The sequence below is a fragment of the Triturus cristatus genome, chromosome 11 (genome assembly GCF_964204655.1).
Source record: "Triturus cristatus chromosome 11, aTriCri1.1, whole genome shotgun sequence".
Lineage (NCBI taxonomy): Eukaryota > Metazoa > Chordata > Amphibia > Caudata > Salamandridae > Triturus > Triturus cristatus.
The window spans coordinates 571,721,548-571,746,303 of NC_140594.1; the positions used below are offsets into that span (position 1 = coordinate 571,721,548).

Sequence of the window (24,756 nt, forward strand, 5' to 3'; positions counted from 1 at the left end):
CCAAAACTAGTAATCTTACTCAATAGTCTAAGAATAAACGTATACATATAGATGTACTCACATGCAAGTTTACATTTGTGACTAGCCCCCAGATTGTCTACGACTATCCCCAATTCTCACACTCAGATGGCATCATAGAATCATTGAAGGTCCCCACCTTCTAATACTCCACCATCTTCAAAGCAATCAAGGCATCTGTAATTAAGTTGGGCATAACATATTCTACACCATCATTAGGTCCTTCAAACCTATACAATGGACTTCTTCCAAAGACCCCAGTGCCGCCTTTTGCTTTGAGACTCTTTCCCCTTAAAGAGACAGGAGTCACATCATCACAGTCAGTGGTGTACAGCTAAAACATTAGGTCGAGCATGAAATGTCCACAGGATCTGCAGGCAGGGCTTTAAGTGGGATCAAACAACTAGGGGGGTCTCACAAAGGGGCGTGGCCAAAGTAATTAAGGGCGTGGTTTAAATTCCTAAGTTAAAAATCTGTGCTTAGCATAGTGTGCCGCCCGACTTGTATTTTGCTGTTTCTGTCATTGCACTAAGATATATGATACAACAAGTAACATCGCACCTACAAAAGTCAGGACTATTGGCGCTGTCAATGGTTGTTAGTTTCATAAGATAAACAAGCAGCAACTATGGCTTGTATATAATATTGAATAAACTATCACTTAAAGCCCTGGTGACACCACGACAATGTTGCTGCTCCTGAGTTTCCAAAAGAGAAGGGAAATCCAGAGAGAAAATTACTCTCTTTAAAGGATTTCCCTTCCCCTACAACGCTCACCTGGCATGACCTCATGCTGTAACTTCTCCACTAGTGAGAAGTGAGCAGTGTGAGCACGCGTATATCGATGTGCCTGCTGTCACTGCAGTCTGGAAAAAAGCCGCCTGTGCCAGGGCACAAAACAGAGCCCGATAGAGACAAGTTTTGAGGTCTCCTTTAAAAAACTGCCGGTGCACCGGGGAGACCCGGCCCACTTAAAGCCCTGCCTGAAGGATCTGTTGAAGTCACTCTACGGCTATTAGACCAAGTAAAAAATATTTTTATCTCAGGTCCTTTTCATTTACATCTGGAAAACTTATCGAGTTTTGATATGGTGCCCTTACCCTTTGCCACTGTGAGATAGAACTGGAGCAAACAGATCCACAACAGATACAGTAAGGTGACATAACTCAAAGTAACTTAACAGTGTACTTATAATAGAAACTCCCCCTTACGCCACTGACACATATGACAAAGGGGCTCCCTCACCACAGGTATCATTGATGGAGGGGTATTAAACCCTGCATACTAATTCAGGCTCAAGCTCGCACCCACTCTTTAAAATTAGGCTGGCACTCAGCCACATCTATGCGTGCCCAGCCTTTTCTACTACCACTATTATGTCAGAACAGACGATTCCCCTCAAATTGCATGGAACATTTAAAATGAAATTGGCAATCACAGTGCTGTGTTTATCTACCCACCTAATGTCAGGCCGAAAAACGCAAGTTAAAACACCTGGACATCTGTTTTGTTGACCGCTACTACTCTGTGACCAGAGGCAAAATCATCGCAGACATGCTGCTCTACAAGCCAGTCCCTCAAGCACGGTGAAGTACTTCTGTGATGCCCTTCCGATCTGTCACACTGCTATGGTTGCAAACTCTCAATTGGAAAAAATATCCATGATTGACAGAGATACACCATCAGCCTTCTCATAATGTCAAACAAATGATACGACTGAATGATAAAACCTTGCAAAGTTTCAACTGTAGTTTCCTGTTCCTTATGTCATGCAGAAGCTTTAGCCCAAGTAAACCCAACATCCGTTTTGCTTCTCTCACTTCCTGGTAAACGCTGATACTCGGCTAATTCTTGTCATGCAGACCAGTGCCTTATTTGAGTAATAAAAAGTGCCAGGGTCCTCGTCAGCAGGCCACTGCAGAGTGCACCACCCATTGCCCGTTCCAACACTGCCAATGACAATACCAGCACACGTACTAACCATCACACTCCTACAATTGTGACAATTCAGACTATTCTAAGCAGGGCTCGAGTCGGGGTACCACGCGGGTGGACGGCGTCCCCCGACTTATTTTACCGGGTTTTTACCGGGTGGACGCCGTCCACCCTGCCCAAAAGATGGAGCCGGTACCCGAGCCTGCGCGCGCGCTCAGCACTCACCAAACCTAACCTTCTATTGTCGAGAGAGGGCGAACAGAGCTCTTTAAGTTGTTTCACGTTGATGGAGCCGTTCAGTATGACAGACGGGCGCTCGTGGCCGTATATTAGAAAAGGTCAGTATGTGTTTATGCATTTCAGACGGAGACCGGCAAATTTACTGTGGCCAATAAATACGCACCTAACAAGCGCATCTTTAATTTCCCCGTTCCTTGAGTGTCAATACGGTGACTAATTCCAACGTAAACATTCTCCTTTTCCCTTTGAACCTGCCCCCATCGCCTTCTAACCTTTGTTAATTAGTGGGGACTCCATCTCGTGACGTCACTTCCGGCTGTGAGGTCACTTCCGGTGACACCACCTAACTTGGAGCATCCCCCCACTTCTTTTTTTAGGACTTGTGCCCTGATTCTAAGCCACCCAAAGATGTAAGAATGTCTTGGGCAGTAGGCATTACTCACTTTTAATGTATATTGATTTATTATATAACTGTTATAGTGCTCATTTAAAAAAATATTACGTCCCACGGGAAGGGCACCAGAGGAATACTGCAGCAGCGCACAAAAGTGCGGAGTCCGCCATAAGGGAACTACAGCTCCCATGAGCCTCGGCGGTTCCAACGTCGGTGACGTCAGCACGTGCCTGAGGCATTTCCGAGAAAAGGCTTCTGGGGCATCAGAGAGATGCCGATAACTTTCTACGAGGAGCGAACGCTGCGACGAGTGGAGGCTGGTAAGGGTGCTTCGTGCACCAGTTCTTCCAACATTTCTGGGTCGCAGTGATAACAAGCGCTCTTTCTTGTTGTGGCAGTTCAGGGCTCAGCGCTGCCTTCTCGTTGCTCCGTTGGCAGAACCGACTTATCGGTTCATTGCGGAGCAACTCTGCAGCGGAGCTCTTTCCGCATCTAAGAGAGGGAGAGACTAGTTCCTGCCACTGTTTGAACCCTTAGACATTGATGATATTGGTGTTGATGCACATGCTGATTATGATGCTTTACCCTTAGATCTAGCTGAGCACTACTACACGCCATATTTGATTCGCAGAGTTAGAAGAGAAGGTTTTCTTTCTTTACAGGTACAGTTCCTTGAATCTTGTAATCAGTTAGGAGGGGTCAGGGTAGGAAAGGAACACTGTACTGTTGTTTTGCTTATACCTGTCTACTTCTCTTTACAGGTCTCCCTCCCTGCTGTCCCCTTCCTTCCCTTCCCCTGCTTGATCGCTCCATTGAGTCGGTGTATATACAATCAGACCGTGGTGAGATCGAGAGGTGGACAATTCTGAGCAACGTACGATCCTGAGGATTCCAGGCCACGACAAAAATAGACAAACAGCTGCACCATGTGGCAGACTGTCATAAATGCCGGTGTTGACAATTAAATGCCGTGGTGGGGGCCGGAAAACACCAGTTCAAAGTAAGCACTGATGCAGACCAATGTGGACTAATTGTGGGAGTCTCCTTCATTTTCCATAATAGAGAAGAAAGATAGGGACCAGAATGTCCTCAGTATAAGTTAATCTACAAAAACACTGGGACACAGGTATTTCTTTCATTTGAATGCCCAGAGGTGCAACAACAGTCATCTCCCTCTAGTTTTACAGTGTCATCAATCACCTTCTTGAGAAAAAACAGATAATGTTTAAAACAAGGCATTGGCTATATAACCAATCAACTGAACAAATCAACAAAAATAATTTTCTTTGGCTACTTCAACATCCAGTGCGGAGATAGCCCTGAGACTTAAATGGCTAGCTTCACAACTTTCCTAAGTGACCATGAGCTCACAGGGTATTGCATGAGGCAGCCTTTGAAAATAACTCTACTCTTGGCTTTATCATTTCCAAACTGCCACCTGGTCCCCTTCACTATCATTATCAGAATTTAAGATACAGAAGAACAAGTTACTTATCTTCAGTAAATCCATATATACAATATCTAGCTGCAGATTTCTTACCTTTGCATTTCCCCAAGCATCAGACTGGATCAGGAAGATTTTTCATGGGCAGTAACCCTGCACGCTGGTAGTTGGCATTGGTCGGCTCCATGTGACATCGGCGTCCACACTGAAAATGACCTTCGCATTACCTATATAGGCGACACCTCAGCGTGCTGGCGTCAGTTACTTTTCACAACTTTCCACGCCAGAAGCGCGGAGCCATGAAGTGCACTGACCCTGGAGAAAGGGATCAGCCCTGACTCTAGAAATCAGTTTGCAGAATGGGGAGGATGGGTGGATAGGTAAGGAATATGGAGCTAGATTATGTCTCTACCAGATAGGGCGTTACCGAATGTAAGTAGCTTGTTCATCTGATGGGGACATCCAGACATAGATTACTTACTTTTTAATTGATACAAAAGCAATATTTTCCTGGAGGTGGGACTGTGGACAAATTTAGGCAAAGAAGTCCTGCAGGACCGAATGGGCGAAGTGCCCATCCCTGCGGACCTGACTGTCCAGGCACTAATGCTTGGTAAATTTTTGCAGGGCTGCCCACGTTGCTGCCTGACAGATGTCCACGACTGGCACTTCATGGGGTAACGCAGTGGTCGCTGCCTTAGCTCTGGTGGAATGAGCTCTTAAGCCTTCCAGAGGATGCTTCTTCACCAGTACATAGCAGATATTGATGCGGAGAATGACCCATCGAGAGATGGTCCATTTCTACACCGCCTAATCTTTCTCCGCACCAACATACCCCACGAAAAGTTGGTCGTCCACCCGGAACGCTCATGTGCTGTCAAGGTAAAACGACAATGCTCTTTTTGGGTCCAGATGGTGCAGTCACTCCTCTTCTTTAGAGGGATGTGGAGGAGCATAGAATGTGGGCAACATGACAGATTGACCCACATGAAATAGTGTTACCACTTTTGGCAGGAAGGAGGCCCTAGTGCGAAGCACCAGTTTGTCAGGAAAAACAGATAGGAAGTCAGGCTTGGATGATAAAGCCTGCAGCTCACTCACCCTCCTGTCTGATGGAAGAGCCAAAAGAAAGGCTGTTTTGATGGTAAGCAGCCTGAGGGATCAATTGTGTAAAGGCTCGAAGGGAGCACACATCAGAAATGTGAGAACCAAATTAAGGTCGCACTGAGGCATAATGAAAGGGGAAGGTGGGAATATATTTACAAGATCTTTGAGAAATCTATTTACAATAAGAGACTTAAATAAGGAGGGTTTGGTCAGGCAACCACAAGAGGGCAGACAAGGTGGAAAGATAATCTTTCCGAGTGCCTAGAGCAGGGCCCTGCTGGGCAAGGGTCAAAATGTACAGTAAAATATCAGAAAGGGAGGTACAAAGAGGGTCAATAGGCTTTTCTGTACAATATGATACAAATGTTTTCACATTGGCAGGCGTACACCATCTTGGTGGAGGGCTGCCTGGCTGCCAGAGTATCATTACAGACTTTGGGAGGAAAGTTGGAAGCCATCAACTGCCATCGCTCAATCTCCATGCAAGAAGAAGAATTGACAGGTTTGAGTGGAGGACCCTCCCCTGCAGCTGTGACAGAAGATCCTCCTGAAGGGACAGCTTGATTGGAGGATTGATGCCCATGTTCAGAAGGCCTGGATACCATACTCTCCGTACCCAGACCGGAGCCACAAGGATGACTTGGACCTGGTTGTTCCTGATCTTCTTGAGAATTCTGGGTAGGAGTGGTATGGACGGGAAGACATACTGGAGGCCCGAGCTCCACTTGAGACAAAAAGTGTCTCAGAGCGAGAGCCACCTTGGAAACTCCAGTGCACAAAACTGCTGACATTGTGTGTTCTCGGCGAAGGTGAACAGATCTAATCAAGGCTCTTCCCACTGTTGAAAGAGACCTTGAACCACCTCCGGGTGGAGGATGCCATTTGTGATCTGCTTGGCATTGACAGCTGAGTTCATCCACTCTGGCGTTCCAGGAACCTGCCAGGTGTTGAACCACCAGGGAAATGTCCTGCTGTGACGCAGGGCCTCTTGACAAAGGGGCCACAACCCCACCTTGACCTGTTTGTTGCAGTACCACATGGTGGTGTTGTTGTCCATGATCACTTGTACTAGTCTTCCCTTAATAAAGGGTAGAAAGGATTTTAAAGCCAGTTGGATCTCTTAGAGCGCCAACAGGTTGATGTGGAGTCCCGATTCCATTGGAGACCAGAGTCCTTTGATCTCCATCTCTCCCAGGTGGCCACCCCATCCCATGAGTGACACATCTGTCACTACTGTGAGATCTGGTTGGGGAAGGGAGAGGGGTCTGCCTGTGACCCAATCGCAGATCGTTAGCCACCACTGCAGGTCCTTTGCAGTTCCCTCCAAGATCTGGACCATGTCAGAGAGATTCTTCTGTTGCTGAGCCCACAGGAACTTGAGGTCTCACTGCAGAGCCCACATATGCCATCTGGCATGTGCCACTAGCAGGATTTAGGAGGCTATGAGGCCCAGCAGCCTCAGAGTTAGTCTCACCGAAACTCAGGGTACAGACTGAAACATCGGTATCATAGACTGATTATCCTAGACTCGCCTCTCGGGAGGATAAGCCCAAAACTGTACTGTGTCCAGAAGAGCACTGATGAAAGGGAGTGTCTGAGAGGGAGTCAGGTGTGACTGTGGCATGTTGATAGTGAACCACAGCGAATGCAGGAGGTCCGTCGTAGCCTGAAAGTGGGAGATGACAGCCTAGGGCGAGCTCGCCTTTAGCAGCTAGTCGTCGAGAAAGAGGAAGACAGGCATCCCTTATCTGAGCAGGTGAGCTGCAACCACCGCCATCACCTTGGTGAATATCCGAGGGGTGCTGGTAAGGCCAAAGGGGAGCACAGTGAACTGAAAATGTGTGTGGCCAACCATAAACCGCAGGTAATGCCGATTGGCAGGCAGGACTGGAATGTGAAAATAGGCATCCTGCAAGTCCAACACTACCATCTAGTCTCTTGGGTCCAGGGCAGACAAGACCTAAGCCAATGTGAGCATCTTGAATTTCTTGAAAAAGTAGTTGAGGGCTCAGAGATTTTGGATCGAACGAGGCTTTTGTCATTTTTTGGGACCAGAAAGTAGCTGGTGCTAGAAACCACAGCCTACTTCTGGCACCAGAAACCTCTCTATCACTCCCTAGGCCAAGAGAGCCATGACTTTGTCCCAGAGCAGGGACAGAGGATCCTCCGTCAGCTGGTCATAAAATGGAGGCATGGAGGGAGGGAGTAACCCCTTCGGATGATCTGCAGAACCCACCTGTCCAATGTAAAGGATGGCCAGTGGTGGAGGTGATGGCGGATCTTGCCACCAACTGGAAGCCCGTGATCTAAAAGGACAAGAATAGGAAGGTTTGGAGGCTGCAGCTGCAGGGAGAGTAGTGGCTGGACCAGACCGCTGGCTGCCTGACCCACAATGCTGTTAGGAACCGCACCCTCGTCCACGCAGAGGTGGGTAGGTTGCACAGCTCAGTGGCCACGAAAGGAGCGAAAGGCAGGCTGGGTTGATGTGGGGCAACCGAGAGACCAAAGGACTTGGCAGTAGCCCACAAATCCTTAAAGGGCTCCAGCGCCAAGTCTGCCTTGTCTCTGAAGAGATGGGTGCTATTGAAGGGCATGTCCATGAGGGTAGCCTGGACATTCCCTAAAAAGTCAGATGGCGTGGTGGCGGCTGAGGGCCACTGTCAACAAAACCACTCTGCCCAGCAAGTCGGTCGTGTCCAAACCACAGTATATAGTGAACTTTGCTGCGTCTCTCCTGTCCGTAACTGCTTGGGGGAGAATGGCCCGGGCCTCCTCTGGGACCTGTGGCAGCACTTGCACAACTGTTCCCCACAGCGTGTGAGAATAACAGGCTAAAAAACATGTGGCGTTCACTGACTGCAATGCAAGACTGGTGGGAGAAAACATTTTCTTTTGCAAGCTGTCCAGCCTGTTGGATTCCTTGTCTGGGGAGCAGCACAGAACGTGCCATGAGAGGTAGAGGCTTGGACCACTAAGCTCTCCGGGGTAGAGTGTTGGGTGCAGAAATTGGGGTCCCCTGGGGCGGAGGCGGCAGGCAATCATCCAACTCACAGGAACCCCTGTGCTGGGTTTGGACCAGGTACTCACAAGGACGTCGGTGAGGGCTATATTGAACTGGAGTAGAGGTTCAGATGAGGAGACTCCCAGTTGCAATACCTCCATCAAGATGGTAGTCTTGACTGCCAACGAGGGTAACTGAAGGCCGAGGACCTCAGCCGTACTCCGCATCACCATTGCATAGGTACCTTCGTCTTCCATAGCCACAGTAGGGGGGAGAGAATGCCGGTATCTGGAGAAGTGTCCAGCCCGCTTGTGCCACCCAGTTCTTGACATCAGTCCATTTCATGTACATACTGATGTTCTAAAGGGTCCAGTGACCCCTCCCATTCCTCCCCAAGGCCTAGCCCTTCAGATTAGGGTTCGGGTTCCAACCTAGGACACCGGGGTCCTGTTGGCGCTGTAATCTGTGTGGCTCCAGCTCTTTGTGGTCGGGGATCAAAATAGGGCTGGTGCCGGGGGCATCGGCAATGGGGACGACGCTGCAGAATGTAGCAGTGGCAGGTCCAAATCCACGACTGGATCCGTGGATGCTCATCAAACCTGGAGCTGAACCACTGGCACAAAACCAAGCAAGGCCCTCTCTGGCACCACGGAGCCCGAAGACATGTCGGAGGGGTTGGGCCGCTGAAAAATTAGGCTCACTGCCTCATAGAACTCTTTGATTTGTGTGGGGGTCACTCTGGCTCCTGGAAAACTGGCGAGGCACTGAGTTGGCCCAGGCGCAGGTTCCGAGGAGCCAGGCTTGGAAATCCGATGTTCCTTCATCACGTCAGACTCAAGACAAGGAGAAGTCGAAGCATGCTTTGACTTAAGAGTACCCCAACAATTTTGATTGGGTTGAACAGGACTTTGGACTCCTGGAACAGTACCGAGATCTTCTTCTCGAGCGGGACTGTGACTTCCTTGGAGTTACATGCAGGGCCACGAGCAGCTTCAGGGACCGCTCCATCGAACCATTCAGTGCCATGGTCTGGCAGTTGCGGAACGACTTGGAGTCGTGGTCGCGCTCCAAACAACACAAACACATGTAGTGTGGGTCCATCACCGACATGGCAACTAAGGACGACTCCTGGTGGCCCCCCGCCCTGGGCACCGCACCCAAACCGACGGACCACGCACGCAACCTGGGTTTCATCCTGGACTCCTCCCTCTCCATGACCAGGCAAGTCAACGCCGTCTCCTCGTCGTGCTTCAACATCCTGCGCATGCTTCGGAAGATCTTCTGGTGGATCCCCACAGAGACCAGGAAGACCGTCACCCAGGCCCTCGTCACCAGCCGACTGGACTACGGCAACGCACTCTACGCCGGAACCACCGCCAAGATCCAGAAGAGACTCCAGCGCATCCAGAACGCCTCAGCCAGACTCATCCTCGACATCCCACGACACAGCCACATCTCCGGACACCTAAGAGACCTGCACTGGCTCCCGGTCAACAAGAGAATCACCTTCCGCCTCCTTACCCACGCACACAAAGCTCTCCACGATCAAGGCCCGAGCTACCTCAACAACCGCATCAACTTCTACGCTCCCAAACGCCACCTCCGATCTGCCAGCCACGCCCTCGCCGCCGTCCCACGCATCCGCAGAGCCACTACAGGAGGAAGGTCCTTCTCCTACCTGGCCGCCAAGACCTGGAACTCCCTCCCGGCCGACCTGCGCCTGACCCAAGACCACCTCTCCTTCAGGAAGAAGCTCAAGACCTGGCTGTTCGAGCAGTAGCGGCACCCCCCCCCCCCCCAGCGCCTTGAGACCCTACGGGTAGGTAGTGCGCTCTATAAATGTCTTTGATTGATTGATTAAGCCTGGGCGCAGTTCACAAAGTACAATAAAAACTCAGCCACGCTACGTGGAGCTCTGCAATTGGCACAGTGCGTTAGATAAATGCTGTCCGCTGTGATTTTCATTGCCAGGTGCTTGTCCGCACTGTGCAATCATCACAAACGGCACCATGCACAGCACAAGTGGGTGCTGCTTCCTTTCTGCCGCTCGAGTAGATTTTTACTTGCGCAGCAGATTTCTCAATGCAAGCGGTCGCGAGCATACGCGACCACTCGCAATGACGAATTGCCAGGGGGTTGATTTTCTATGTTCGCGCTCGCCAACTTGATGCTGATGATCGCAAACGAGGAAAAATATCACCGGAAGGTGGATTTTCCTCGCTCGCGCTTCCCAACTTGACGTTGACAAACGTGAGCGAGTTTTTCAGAACCCCGCAAGCTCCGCGTAAAGCTGAGTGCGGAAAACTCAGCAAACTGCACGAGCAGAGCGGAGTTCATCACCCAGACTTACTGGTGACAGGCCAGCACAGGATTTAAAACCTGTCTTCCTCACTGACATCCTCGACACACCAGGAGAAACCTCAAAAAAGATCAACAAAATGTTGCAAAAATCCTGTCAAAAACTGACAAAATGGTAGCTCTTCTCTCGGGTCAGTGCAGAATGGCATGGAAAGAAAAGAACTGACGTCAGCACGCCGAGGTGGCGCCTATATAGATGATGTAGATGTAACTTCCGGTGTGGTCGACGCCACGTGGAGCCGACTGATGCCACCTACTAGTGCGCAGGGGTGCTGCTCACAAAAAATCTTCTGGATGCAGGCTGACGCCTGAATAAGTTCAAAGGTAAGGAATCTGTGGCTAGATGCCTCTATCAGATGCCAATGAATAAAGCAGGACATTTGGATCTGAAATTTAAAATACATGGGCATTACCAAGTTCAATCAACTTTCGTTGTCTGCACCTTGCTCCAAAAGCGGAAGCCGAATGCATAAATGTGACCACTGCTTATTACCAAAGCATTATGTAAGACATCATGAATACTTATAGGCTCCTCACTGTTGTACCACAAACATTAAAGGAACCAGCCCCAAGATTTCATTTGTGCTAAGGTCTCACCAAGACATTTTCGGTGATAAAATCTGATTCACAATTGCCAAACAGCTCCACCAGCCACCAGGAAGAAATACGAGGGAAATATTATTAACTCCAAAGGCCACTTTAGGTCGAAGATTTGACTTAAACACCTTTAATCTTATCAACAGTCTCCCATTCTTTGTGAAAAGCGTTGTGAGTTACTGCATCTCAACTTAACACTATCCTCTCCAACAATAGCTTGCTGTGGGTGTCCAGCGGGGCTTAAGTCCGTCTGTGGCACTGAAACTCCTGCCCTTCAGGTAGAAGTGCTCCACCTCTTTGAAAAACAAGAGCTCGGTCTGCTTCTCCTTCTCAACCTCACAGCAGCAGTTGATATGGTTAACACCCAAATTTGCCACACACCACGGAGGCTGTCTTTGTGTTACTGAAACCATTCTCTAACGATTTACCACATTCCTTGAGGATCAGGCACAGCAAGTGAGAAGTAAGTATTCAAAGAATCTTCCTTTTCTCACAATGTACAGGGTTCCCTGGAGGATCTGTCCTTTCTCCACTGCTGTTTAACATGCAGGTTATAAAAAAGCATTTGGAATGTAACCATCCGCCAGTATCCTGCAGATACTCAGCCACATGGTCATAGACAACTGGGATACAATATACAGCCATTGGAACCTGTGAATCAAGTTACAATAGGCAGCCCCTAGATTAATAGGCACATAATTGATTTTTGGTTTCCCTCCCAAAACTAAGATTGAAAAGCCTTAGTAGAAAATAAATTATAATGAAAACCCTTAGATAATAAATTATTATAGACAGCTACAGCCTATGTATGTGGACACTAGAAGACTGAAAATAGCTACTTTTTAGTGTACTTTATAAAATCATACATAAAGTAGCTGAACTGAGTCAGAAAAGGGTTACACAATTAAGAGAAAGATAAATTAAATCAGTAGACGTCCAAGGAAAAGTAAAAAGATGCAAAGAAGAGAACTCTTTGCACAAATAACTTACGTTATGAAGAAAACAGAATCTTGGGGGCGTGGCCTAGCTGGAGGTCATGGCGGACGCGTAAGCCGAGAGCTCCGCGCCAGCCCACAGTTAACCCACATGAAACCGGCAGCCAGGACGGCCTGAACAGAGCTCAATTACCCCTCAGTGGTCCGTGTGTCGAGAGGTGTGTCCAGGAGGAGACTGGAGTCCGTTGGAGGCTCCAGCTGAGAGCAGCGATCCGCTGGGCGGACCGAGCCGCGGAGGCCGATGCAGTGGTGGCCGTGTGGGACATCGCGGTGCACGTGAGCCCCCCCCCCCCCCGAGAGTGAAGCAGTGTCCTGGACTGGAGACCGCCACTGTCTCGGTGCGGTGTGCTTTCCAGCTCGGCGGTGAGCGGTGCGGTGGAGGTACGTAGGCCTTGGGCAGGGACTGTGGCCCTAAGGCGTACTTCAAACCACGTGGGTGTGATGCAGGAAGGCCCTGCGTGTCGACCCTGCTGGCCGGGAGAGTGGAGTGCCTAGCGGCCTACCTGGAGGGATCCCAGTGCAGGGACGCCCTCTGCGGTGTTGGACTGCCCCCCTGGATCCGACGTGCCCACCTGAACATGCAAGGGTAGGAACAGCCGAGGTTGTGGCCCCGGTCCAAAACGGCACGTTGGCGCCTGGAACTTGTTCATAGGGCTGGTGGAGGGGCGACCGACCGGAGACAATGAGGGCAGGCTCTTGAAGTGGCACGGACCATTGCATGGCCCCCCTGCCCTGAGCTATATTCTTTACCAGCCGCAGTGACAAGATCACAGGAGTGTCGAGTGGAGCTGACTGGAGAGGAGCCGAGGTGAGATCTGGTCAGGCTGGGACAGCGAGTGCTCATGGGCAGCCCTTGGCCGCAAAAGTCTCGGAGGCCACAGGGAAAAGGGAGCTGTGGCCATACGGCGGGCTAGTCCATTCCTGGCAGCACGTGAGTTCCCCCTGACGAACTTACCACTTGGGGGTGTGGAGCACCTAGCCCTGCACGAGTGCTGCTGCCACCTCTGCACACTGTGACACATCCATCAGATTTGCAGAGGGAAGCGTGGCACTGGCCCTTACGTGCAGGGTGGCGACTGTGGTTTGGGGTGAGCCCGACTCTTGCCTTGGGGATGCAGGGGGCCCCCATTGCAGAGCCATCCGAATAATAAGTGATTGGTGTCCTGCCTGGTGGTGTGTCGGCACCGGGGTGCCCTCTACGAGACTCAGCGGCCTTCTGTAGCCGGTGTGGGGCCTGAACAACCCGTGAGGAGAATAACTGGGCTTGTGGCCCGACTCGAGTGGGCGAGCCGGAGCCAAGGATACTCACTGTGATCCTGGTGGTGGGCCAACTAGTCAGGCCCCTGAGAGCTGGGCCAAGCTGAAGGGGTGTTGGATGGTGCGGTGCCTCCCCTGCCCCGGACTGCGGTCGCTGTCAAACGCTGTGGCTAGAGAGTTGAAGAGTTGGGCGTTGTCAGCCGGAGTTGCATCTCATTGTCTGCCAGCGGGGCTGGAGAGGCGGCCAGCACTGGGGGTTGCTCAGACCTTGGAAGCCAGCAGAGTAGAGCCTACATGGAGTTGGGTCGAAGCCAGGCAACCTAGTCGTGACGCTACCGGGTCGCACTTGGGCGGATCAGGTGCCCAGAAATTACTGAATGTCATCAGTGGTGGACGCAGGCTTGGCCGGGTGAGGCCCTGACACCATGGGCAAGACTAGAGGTTGCCAGACGGGGGTCCTTCAGGACCCGGAAGACAGTGCCCAGGAACAGTTGCATTCTACCCCAGAAGACCCAGTACAACATCAACTCAACAAAATACTGGAGGCCATAGTGGACACGAAGGCTACCCTCCATCAGGACATTAGTACAGCTGTGGTGGGGCTCGGCCTACTCCGGGAAGAACACAAGAAATTGTCGGAGTGGGTTAAAGAGACTGAGTCTAATGTTGAGGAATTGGCACCAGCGCAGAAGGCATTAGAGCAGCAGATGGGGGCCCTTACGGACAGGGTGTGTGTGTTAGAACGAACGGCCGAAGATGCTGAAGGGCGTAACAGAAGGAACAACATCAGAGTTCTGGGCCTGCTAGAAGGTACGGAGGACAATGACATAGTGTCCTTCTTGGAGCAATGGCTCAGGCGAGTGGTGGCATCGGAGGGCCTGTCCACCTTCTATACGCTGGAGAGGGCTCAAAGGTTGCCAGCCAGACCTCTGGCCCCCGGGAGGCCTCCGCGGCCTGTGGTGGCCCGACTGCTTCACTTCCGGAATCGTGACCTCCTCCTGCAAAAGGCAAGAGCAGAGGGCCCCTTCACAGTGGACAACAGTAAGGTCTCCTTTTTTTCGGACTACACGTTGGAGGTACAGAAGAAACGAGCCTCATACCTTGAGCTTAAGAAGGCATTGAGAGTGGAAGGTCTCCAATACTCTCTGATGTTCCCGGCTCAGCTGCGTATAATCCTTGAGGGTAACACCCACTACTTTGGATGCCCCAAGGTCCCCTGGGATTGGTTGGAGCCCTACAAATGTGACATACCACGAGACAGGGGCCCTGGTACCGTCATGTGGAAGGCCACAGAACCTGGGAAACGCCAGAGACGACGGCTTCGCAGGGGGTCTTCCAAGAAACCATCTTCGGAGAGGAAGAGGACCAAAGCACTGCAGGCGGTGGCGGCGCTGATGCAGGGACGGAGCCCTACCCTGGAGGCGGAGGCCGGCTTGTTAAGAGAGACTGCAGACAATGAGTCGGACGCCACAGCGACAGTGTGAAAATGCCGGTGGTGATACTTAACACTGAGGACGATATTATTTGAAGTACTTGGTAAAATGAGATGACTATGCCACTCTGAGGGGCGTTGTCTTGCAGTCGACTGTTCTGCATCCAGAGCTCTATATTCGGCTGGTGCGCTCTAATTGGTCAGAGCATCCTGTTCTAAGCTCTAGTGGCTAACCCCCGCTGAGTGCCTTACTAGGTTAGGGCCTCATTTAGTACTAGTTGTTTCACAAGATGCTTGGGCGGCCGACCGTTGTCGGACTGCCCTGGGGTCGGGGAGTTGACCATCATAAGGGTCCTTTTGTTTGTTTTTTATGTTTTGACATTGGCAGGGGGGGCATGGCGCAGGACTGGGAGAGGGTGTCGGGCCAAGGCCTCCCTCCTTTAGCCGCTGCATGCAATCCACCATGTATGGCAGACACTCAAGATGTTTTGGCGGCCGACCGTTGTTGGACTGCCCTGGGGTCGGGGAGTTGACCATCATAAGGGTCCTTTTTTTTTTTATGTTTTGACATTTGCAGGGGGGGGATGGTGCAGGACTGGAAGGGGGTGTCGGGGGAAGGCCTCCCTCCATTAGGCGCTGCAGCAATACACCATGTATGGCAGACACTCATAATGTTATACGGTCCCTCACGTGGAACATCAGCAGAATGGGGTCTATTGCAAAGCGCCATAATAGTTACTCATACCTGAGGCGCAGGGACATACATATTGCGCTCCTTCAGGAAACCCATTTGAATAGTGAGGAAACTGGAAAGCTGAAAGGACGCTGGAGGGGCCAGGTCTTTGCGACCACCTGCTCGGCTTTTGCCAAAGGGGTACTGATATGAATTAAGCCGGGGGTACCTTTTGCCCATGAGCGGTCATGGTTGGACGCTGATGGCCGATACGCACTGGTCACGGGGAGGATGGCGGGTCAGGGGGTCACCCTAGGCACCATTTATGCTCCTAACCAAGACCAGATTGGCTTTTTGGACTCCTTCTCTGCTGTATTGGCTAATAACTTACTGGGCAACTTGATACTAGGGGGGGGGATTTCAACTGTGTGTGTGGACGTTGTCGCTGACCATTCGCACCCTCCTCTGATCGGGTCTCAGCCACGCCGCTCAGCCCTTGGGTTTTGTACGTGGATTGCACATTGGGGCCTTAAAGACACTTGGAGGTTGCAACACAACAGGGATAGGGAGTTCTCCTTCTGTTCGCTGATGCACCAAGTGCATACACGGCTTGACACGTTCTTGTGCTCCCCCACCTTTAATAGCTCAGTTAAACATACTGAATATTTAGGGCGTACATTGTCAGACCATTGCCCATTGATAATGACACATCAGCCCACGGGCGGTGCCCTCTGATCCCCACTTGGAGACTTAATCTGGCATTGCTTGACGATGCCCCCTTTCGCACAGCATTGCATACACTCTTAGACACGTACCTCCCCGTTAATGCCAACACAGCGTACTCTTCCAGAGTGGAGTGGGAGGTGTTTAAGGTGGTAGTACGGGGCCACTGTATGGGGAGGCAGCGGTGGCCCATAGGGAGCTCCATCAGGAAATGTGCGGCAAAATATAATGAGGCCCTGGGGCGGCTGCGATGCTATAACCACAAGGATTATCAGGACAAAGTGCAGAGGGAGGAAGGTAAGGCAGGCGGCTATTAGCGCGGTTAATTAGACCTGTATTAGGGGGAGAACCAATCACCCAAATTATTTCGGATACTGGGGAAGCGGTGTATGAGCGGGATGCAATCAATGACTCCTTCCTAACATACTACGAGCGATTGTACATGGCCCTGACTGTGGCCTCCAGGCTACATATACGAGAATACCTAGAACCCCTGCCCCTCCGCGTGCTGGAAGTAGAGGGCCGGGAAGAGCTGGGAGAGCCAATAAAATTGCAAGAAATTAAAGCCGCCATTCATGCATTAGCGCCTGGCAAAACACAGGGGCCGGATGGCCTCCCAGCGGCATTTTACCAACGCTTTGCAGACCTGATAGTGCTACAACTAGTCCGGTTGTATGCCGACGCATATTGATCTAGGGAATTGCCCAGCTCCACCCAGACAGCCTTGGTGATCCCCCTCCCTAAAACTAAAAAGAAGGAGGCAGGTGTCAAGGATTACAGGCCTCTCTCCATGCTCAACATGGATTTTAAGATAAGTGCTGGCTGGTAGGTTATGCTGGCTGGTAGGTTAATTGCACATATGAAGACTCTGGTGCATCCCGACCGGAACGGTTTCATCCGCTCTCGCAACACCTCCTAAAATCTCCGGAGGCTCTACTCCATTCTTTACCATGCTGAGGCTCGACCAAACATCAGGCGACAGTGCTTTCTGTTGATCTAGAAAAGGCTTTCGACACGGTGGGGTGGGACTACCTGTATGAGGTGATGCTGCGCATGGGCCTGGGAGAGGAATGGGTGCAGTGGATGCGGCTTCTGTATGCTGCCCCTTCGGCGAGGGTTAGAACGGGCAGAACAATCTCCAGGCAGTACAAGGTATCTCACAGGACTAGTCAGGGGTGTCCGCTCTCCCCCCTCCTGTTTGCCTTGGCCATCGAGCCTCTTGCTGAGAGATTCCGTCAGGGAGGGGAAGTGATTGGGCTGCCTATTGGAGGGTGGATGCACCACGTCTCCCTCTATGCAGACGATCTGCTACTATACTTGTCAGATGCAGTGGCAGGCACTTCAGCGGCCATACAAATTCTTGATGACTTTGCGTGCCTCTCGGGCCTCAATAAATCGAAGACTTATCTCTTTCCGATAGCAGGCCCAACGCCTAGGCCCGATACACTGCGGTCTGATATTTTATGGGCTCAGAATATATTTAAATATTTGGGCATACATATATTTCACTCACTGGATGATTTAAAGGAAGACAACTTGGGGAGAGCACTGCGCTCGCTACGTTCCTGCGTACACTTCTGGCGCACACTGCAACTACCTGTCATGGCTCGGATCTCCTTATCCAAAATGGTCATGCTTCCGCGCTTGTTGTACTTTTTTGTCAATCTCCCGGTCCTCATACCCAGCAGCTCGTTTCGCCCTTTGAATGCCCTGCTACTAGACCTGGTGTGGGGTGACGGGCATCCCAGGGTGTCTCTCCAAATGCTGCAATGTCATATGTCCAAAGGTGGGCTTGGGGTTCCGAATTTCAAATCCTACATGTTCGCTGCACAGCTGCAGTGGCTGGCGCGATGGGTGGAGGGGGTGAACAAGGACGGTACATACCTCTCACATCCAGAATCCCATCCTAATCTAGTGATGGAGAAATTACTAATACCGACAACTCCCACCCCGTACTGCTCCTTGTTGCAGCGCACGGCCTTCCAAACTTGGAGGCGATGCCAGGGCTCGGAGCGACGAACCACCAAGTACACCCCTATGCTACCACTTGTGGCATTGCCACATGGCGATCCACAAACTCTATTCATGAGGGAACAATTGGCCCGCTGGACAGGGGCAGGATTACAGAATGTCGGGGACTGCTTCCTGGACAAATCTCTGATCCTGTTTGAAGGGCTTGTAGAGGATTGTGGACTACCCTCGGGTCAGTTCCTGAGATATGAGGCGATCTTTTTCGCAGTTATGGCATAAGGGGAGAGACGAGCCGGAGACACACCCAGTGTTGCATGTCCTGTTTACACTCGAGACGGCGGGGCACCTAGTGAAATGGTTCTATGTTGCGCTGCAATCGGCATCAGTGGGACCGCTAAGTAGATTACGGGCAAAATGGGATTGAATTGGGGACAGAGAATAACAGATGCGGAATGGCTATCCAAAGAAGATCTCTCGCAATACGCGCTTAAAGTATATACAATTCAATTACACCCACATGGCCTATATGACGCCTCACTGCCTTAATGTGACCTATGAGGGGGAAATCCGTCTATGCCCCAGATGCATGTACCCGGATGCAGACTTTGCCCATATGATTTGGGATTGCCCGAGCCTGCGGCCTTTCTGGGAGGCTGTGCTTGGAAAACTTACTGAAGTGCTAGGCAGAGTGCTGTCTCTCACAGTGCAGACCTGCTTACTGGGTCTTTTTCCCAGACCCCCAAAGCGCAATGTCGGGAATAGATTGCTAGACCTCGCATTGGGCCTGGCTAAGCGCAGAATTGCGATAGAATGGAAGTCACCGAGAGGGCCCCCGTTCGAGACCTGGAACGGAGATGTTATCATGTGGGCTGGGGCAGAAGGCAGAGCACTCAGCTGGCAAGAGTCCAAGGGCATGAGAAAACACCCACTAGCTGAGTAATGGAGGTAGCTGATGCGAACGTGGGAAACCCCTGAGGACTTGGCGACTGATGTGATGGGTTCCGATACTGATGAGGGGACCTGTTCTGGTAGAGCACAGCGCGAGAACCCCACCGGACCTTTAGACAGTCCTGGGCATTGAGCAGATTGGCAGAAGAATATGGGGTATAAACGACAGAGGCCTACAGGACAGGTATGGTGGCCTCAACATTAATCAGGAGCTCCTCCCCCCCTTTCCTAGTTTTCACTGGGATGCCCAGTTATGCTGTGCCTACCCCGTGTCTGCTACATCAGCTAGGATCTATCTCACCCCTCTGCATTAGGTTTGTTTATTCCTTTATTGGTTGAGTTGCGTTAACTCATATTTCTTTTCTTGTTTTTCTATTGTTTGTTCTTGATAAAGGAAGTATTACTTTGATAATTACGAATGTTATATTTGTATCTCGAATCGCTGGTGGAAGCCCCCACATACAACTTATAGTGGACTAACTTTAGTGAAACATGTATTAGAATAGATAGGCATCACTAGTAGCTGACAGCAATATGATGGACAATTCTCTAAGTGCAATCAGATATGTATACGGACTACGAAGTACATAATCAGAGCCAAGCCCTGATTCTGCTCTTGGACATTGAGCTATATACCCTTGAGCTGTGTTATTATTGTCATTAAGCAAATTGTTCCTATCTGTGATGTTGCATAATACATACTTCGTATGATACATACTACAAAATGCTAATAAAAATACTTGAAAAAAATTAAGCAAACAGAATCTTTAGAGGCGTAAGAATTATACCTCATTATCGAAACGTAAAAGAATTTACAAACCAGAATCTATAGATAAGCCCATGGTTGTTATAGAACCTACAGTGAAATTGATGGCTAGTAATGGCCATTTATCCTGTTGCCTGTGTCCAGTCCATGCTCACTGACAAACCTCTCCTCTCACTCCTGGGTGGACTGTGTGGATCTTGGACTCTGTCTGCCTGTGACTGGTAGTCTCTTTCTATTGCTCCTCGGAAGTCCCTAAAAACCATTTGCAGTGGCTGTTTTTAGGGCTCGCCCCTCGTGATGCACTGCGCAGCAGTGCTCGTGCAGGCGAGCCGTTTTGTAGGGGGTTTAGAAACGGACCCTGAAATCGCACACGCTCGTGCGTCTGCTTTTCCTTTTGGGTTCCGCTATTGGGCTTTGCACGTGTGGTTTTTTTCAACAGACCACGCAATAGGCCAAAGGCGGGCGCATTGCTCCGCCCATGCCCTATTGGTGTCTGTTACGCGCACCAAAGCCCATATGTCTTCAATTATCTGGCCCGGACACAGGCGCGATAATTGAAGACATATGGCTCGCAGTGGCGCGCGCGCACCACTCGCGGACGAGTTTTTTTTGTTTTTTTTTCACGTAGCTCTGTCACTTGTTTTTTAATGGACCTCTAATCTTTCCCATGCAAAAAAGGTATTAAATCGCCATACTCCAACTTTAACTGAGGCTTCCCCAGCTCTTAATCTCGAGCGCCACTTATTTTCTTAACATGCCTGGCTTTGCCCAAGTTCTCTGACCTTATTTTGGTGACTGGATTGGCTCTAGGACTTTCCCAAGGCATAGCTTGCACTTCTCATGTTTCACACCAGCCGACCCACTACCTCGCAGCACACCCTGTTTTTATTTTAATTTATACTAATAGCGGTTCCCTTTAATTATAGCGGCCGCGTTGTTTTAATATATTTATTTTAGCAGCGAGGTCCGCATTTAGTGGCCACTCTTACTTATTTATCTTGTTTACTAGCGCCTATGCAGCGCTTTCAGATTCATAGAGGCCGCAACCCCTTTCTTTACACAAACTGCGTCTAAAGAAAGGGGCGTGGCCTCTATAAATGTGAAAGCGCTGCATGGGCGGTAGTAAACCAACAAATATTTGCAATGCAATAAGTCTTGCGTTTGCGAGAGTTTAAGCTATTGCATTGCAAATATTTGTCTTGTCAGCTGTCGTTGCGGCTTTGAACAACTTTCGACGCAGATGATGTCTCTCTCCTGCTAACAGTGGTAAACACCAAAGTAATTGACGAAGGTGTCCTCGTATACCACAGAATGCGGGGTTGGTTCAGATTCTGTTGTTCTGACTTAACTTGACAGTTAGGTCTGTCCATTGTACAAAATGTACTCCGTGCACAGCCCTGTGCTCAGTACCTGGTCACACCCCTGTTCCTGTGCCTCCTGGCTGACAGCGCCAACCTCACTTTATTGTTGTAGTGCAAGTTACCCTCCAGCGCCCCACCTAAAATAACGTTTATGGTCCGAGATGTACCTGGCCACAGATATGTGGAAGGTCCCAATTTGGGTGCGCAGAATGACGTGTGAAGTAGGTGCAGAAGTTTTAGGGGGCAACCACAGTCACGTAAAATTATTAGCAATGACTCGTATTTGTGAAGTGGGAAGGTACTTGTAAGAGATAGTCCAACTGCCTAGAGCATGTCCGAGGGCCTCTGACTCAAATCACTTTTCTGTAGCAGTGCAGGGAAAAGACGGCGAAGTCTGGCCTAGAAGGTTCTACGTATGTCTAATACTCCAACTTGGGTAGCTTTCCTGTGACGCATACTGTGATCCTGGGCATCCTTCCCTTAGCCATGGCCCTTATGTAAAAGGCACAGTGTGTAATGCGAGGAGCACAGGGATTGGTTGCAGAGTGCACTGTGTGTGGTGGAAGAATGCAGGATCACACTGCAACAGCCATTGTGAGTGGTAAGAGAGATACAGTGTGCACTGGCGATCCAGAGATGTGTGCTGTGCACTGCCAGTGGCCAGGACTGCAGTGGACACTGCAAGAGCCAGAGGGACGTGGTGTGCTTTGTGACAGCCAGAGGTACACTGCATTTCCCGCTAGTGATGGAGAGATGCATAGTGCACTGCAGGAGCCAGTGGAATTGTTGGCAGTGGCGAGGGATACAGTGGGGACCGTAAAAGTAAGAGTGAAGTGGTTTCCGCTGCCACTGGTAGAGAGATGCAGTGACCTCTGCAAGAGCGAAAGGTATGTGATGAGTGCTGTAAATGGCAGAGAGATGCAGTGTGCACTGCAGGAGGCAGTGGTATGGTAAGTTTTCTGTGAGAAGTAGAGCGCTGCAATGGTCACTGCAAGAGCCAGAAGGATGTGGAGTGGTCTGTGAAAGCCAGAGGTATGCGAAGTGCCCCTGCTTGGGGTGGAGTGATGCAAAGTGCACTGCAAGAGCCAGAGGGATGTGCAGTGCACTGAAAGTGGTAGAGGGATGCAGTGTGCACTGCCATGAGTGCAGCGTCTTGTGTATGGTGGGACCAGTGGTGCTGTCTGGAAAGCAATCGTGGGGGTGGGTAGGCTTTGTGTAGCTGCAGCCTTACCTCTCCCACTCTTACCCAGTGGTACGGGCGTACAGCTTACGTATGAAGGTTAGCTACTCATCCGGATCAGTGGGCGCTTAGGCAAAGAGTCCACTCAGTCCCCCTAGTGCTCCTTGGCTTGACTGGCCCTTCCGTCACTCTGCATGTTTCCTGGTGGGCAGCAATCTAGGGGTACTCTTGAAGCAGGTTGACAGCCTTCACCTAGCCATGCCCCCATTACCTTGGTCACGTTGCGGACTCCTGCGGCTGTTGACAGGCAGGCAGACACAGTGACAGGTGCTTGACCCCTCTCTCCTGTACAAGATCTGTGCAGGGAGCGGCTAAACCTGTTTTGGGTTTCCACGTCACATCAGATTAATGTCGCCCCCCCCCCACAGTCAGTCTTTTTTGAGTTTTTCGTGAAGCTCATCTCATCCCTGCCTTGCCCATGTGAACAATAACTTCTCTGATGGGAAAGTCACTAGAGAAGTGGGGCAGAACTGCAGCTGTCTGAGCCCTGCACTTTAGGAACTGCATCCACTGGAATTGTGCCACTTTGAGACCCTCTTTGCACCACTCTGTTTATTGTCAAAGTTACCTTTACATTTTTATTGTTGCCTGAGAACCTCGGGACACACAAGCGCTTGTTCTTTGCAACATGCATCTTAATCCTCTGCACTACTTTAGCATGAGTGGAAACAGCCACTTGTTAAAACTCTGATCTCACTCCAGCAGGAACATTAATTGCCAAAATTACCTGTACATTCAGTCCCGTCCCCTGCACCTAGTCTCTCAAACTAAAATTTGTTTGTTCAGTTCGCCAGGTAGGGACTCTTAAGAGCTAAACCCAGGGACGTTCAGAGTAGGCATCATCCAAGGAAATAGGCAACATGCAAAGCACTGCTTCCTAGCAACGTGTCAGTCACCGAAGGTTTACACTTTAGTATTTACAACATCCTTTTAACATGCCTATAGGGGCAGTACACTATCCCCCCCCCCCCCCCCCCCACCATTCGTGTTACTCTCCAGTTGCCATGTATTTGCAATGCAATAGGTCTTGCATTGGTGAAAGTATGAGCTATTGGCATTGCAAATGATAATGTTTGTTAGATTAGTTTTTTTCCAAACAAAAAACACAGCAGTAGCATAGGTAATGTGATTTTTATTTTATTGCATAAACTACTGCTGGTTTATTGCTTACAGTGCCTTTTACTTTGCCCAGCGTACTGTCCTCCTACCTATACTCTTATTCTTAAATCACCTTCCTTTCCACTCTCGCCCACACTCTGTCCTGCCACTTTTCCTCATGCTTTTAGCTCGCTATACGTATCTCTCTCCCACGCACTAAATCCTACCACCTAATATTATGTTCTTGCCTCACCATGCTTTTCATCTGCCCCGCACTCTAATATTCTTACAAAAATTTGCATACCTAATACATTATTCACATTTACTACAAACTACTTTTTCTATAAATATTATCTCATATCTAAGATTTAGAACATCTGGACATTATACATGAATAGCTTTAATTATAATTGCACATCCACAACAAAAACAAATAACATTATCATTTTCAAAGCCAACAGCTCAAACTTAAATAATGCGAGACCTATTGCATTGTAAATGCTTGTTCTTGTTTGCATGTGTGAGTGTTCATTGCTCCTGAGTAGTCCCTAGAGATCTCTTACTATGGCTGGATAGATACAGTGCATGCCGTCGGGTCTCTCGTCTGTCGCTCATGGGTGAGCCAATACCTCCATTTACTAAGGTAAACCAACATTTGGTATTCCAAAAATATATAAATTTGTCCTATTTACTATTGCACCACCATGGTGCTACAAAGGACGGGTTTGGGGATTCCATGGAAGGCAATACGTACTACCGAACTAGTATGAACACCCACAAACCTCCAAGTTTGTTGATATTCACACGCTTGTGGCAAGCAGATTGCCACTGTGTATACTGCCGGAAACCTGCACATGCCAAGGGCAGGAATAAATCCCTACAGTTGTGTTTGCAGAGGGAACACAAGCAGAATTTGCCGAGTGTTTGTGAAGGGGTTACTCCAACAATGACAATATTTCTCTGCAGAAAATAAAGTTAAAAAGTGCCAATGCACATGTACACATACACAACTACTATTTATTGGGGCTAAATTGGAATTCACTATGAATTCCAGAGCTACATCCAAAAAGATCAAAGTCATCGCAGTTTCTCAGGAGCATTCATGGAATTCTGTGTGAATTCTAAAAATAAAGTCCAAAATTTCCGGCAACAATAGGGCTAAGTCTACAGGATTACACTTCATCTATTTGAAGAATCA

The 24,756-nt window shown here is 49.8% G+C and overlaps 1 protein-coding gene across 2 annotated transcripts in view; it reads right to left on the reverse strand.

Annotated features, from left to right (window-relative positions):
* The window catches only part of LOC146785103 (uncharacterized), a 237,101-nt gene that overhangs the window by 15,670 nt on the left and 196,675 nt on the right, over positions 1-24,756 (reverse strand). The window lies entirely within an intron of this gene.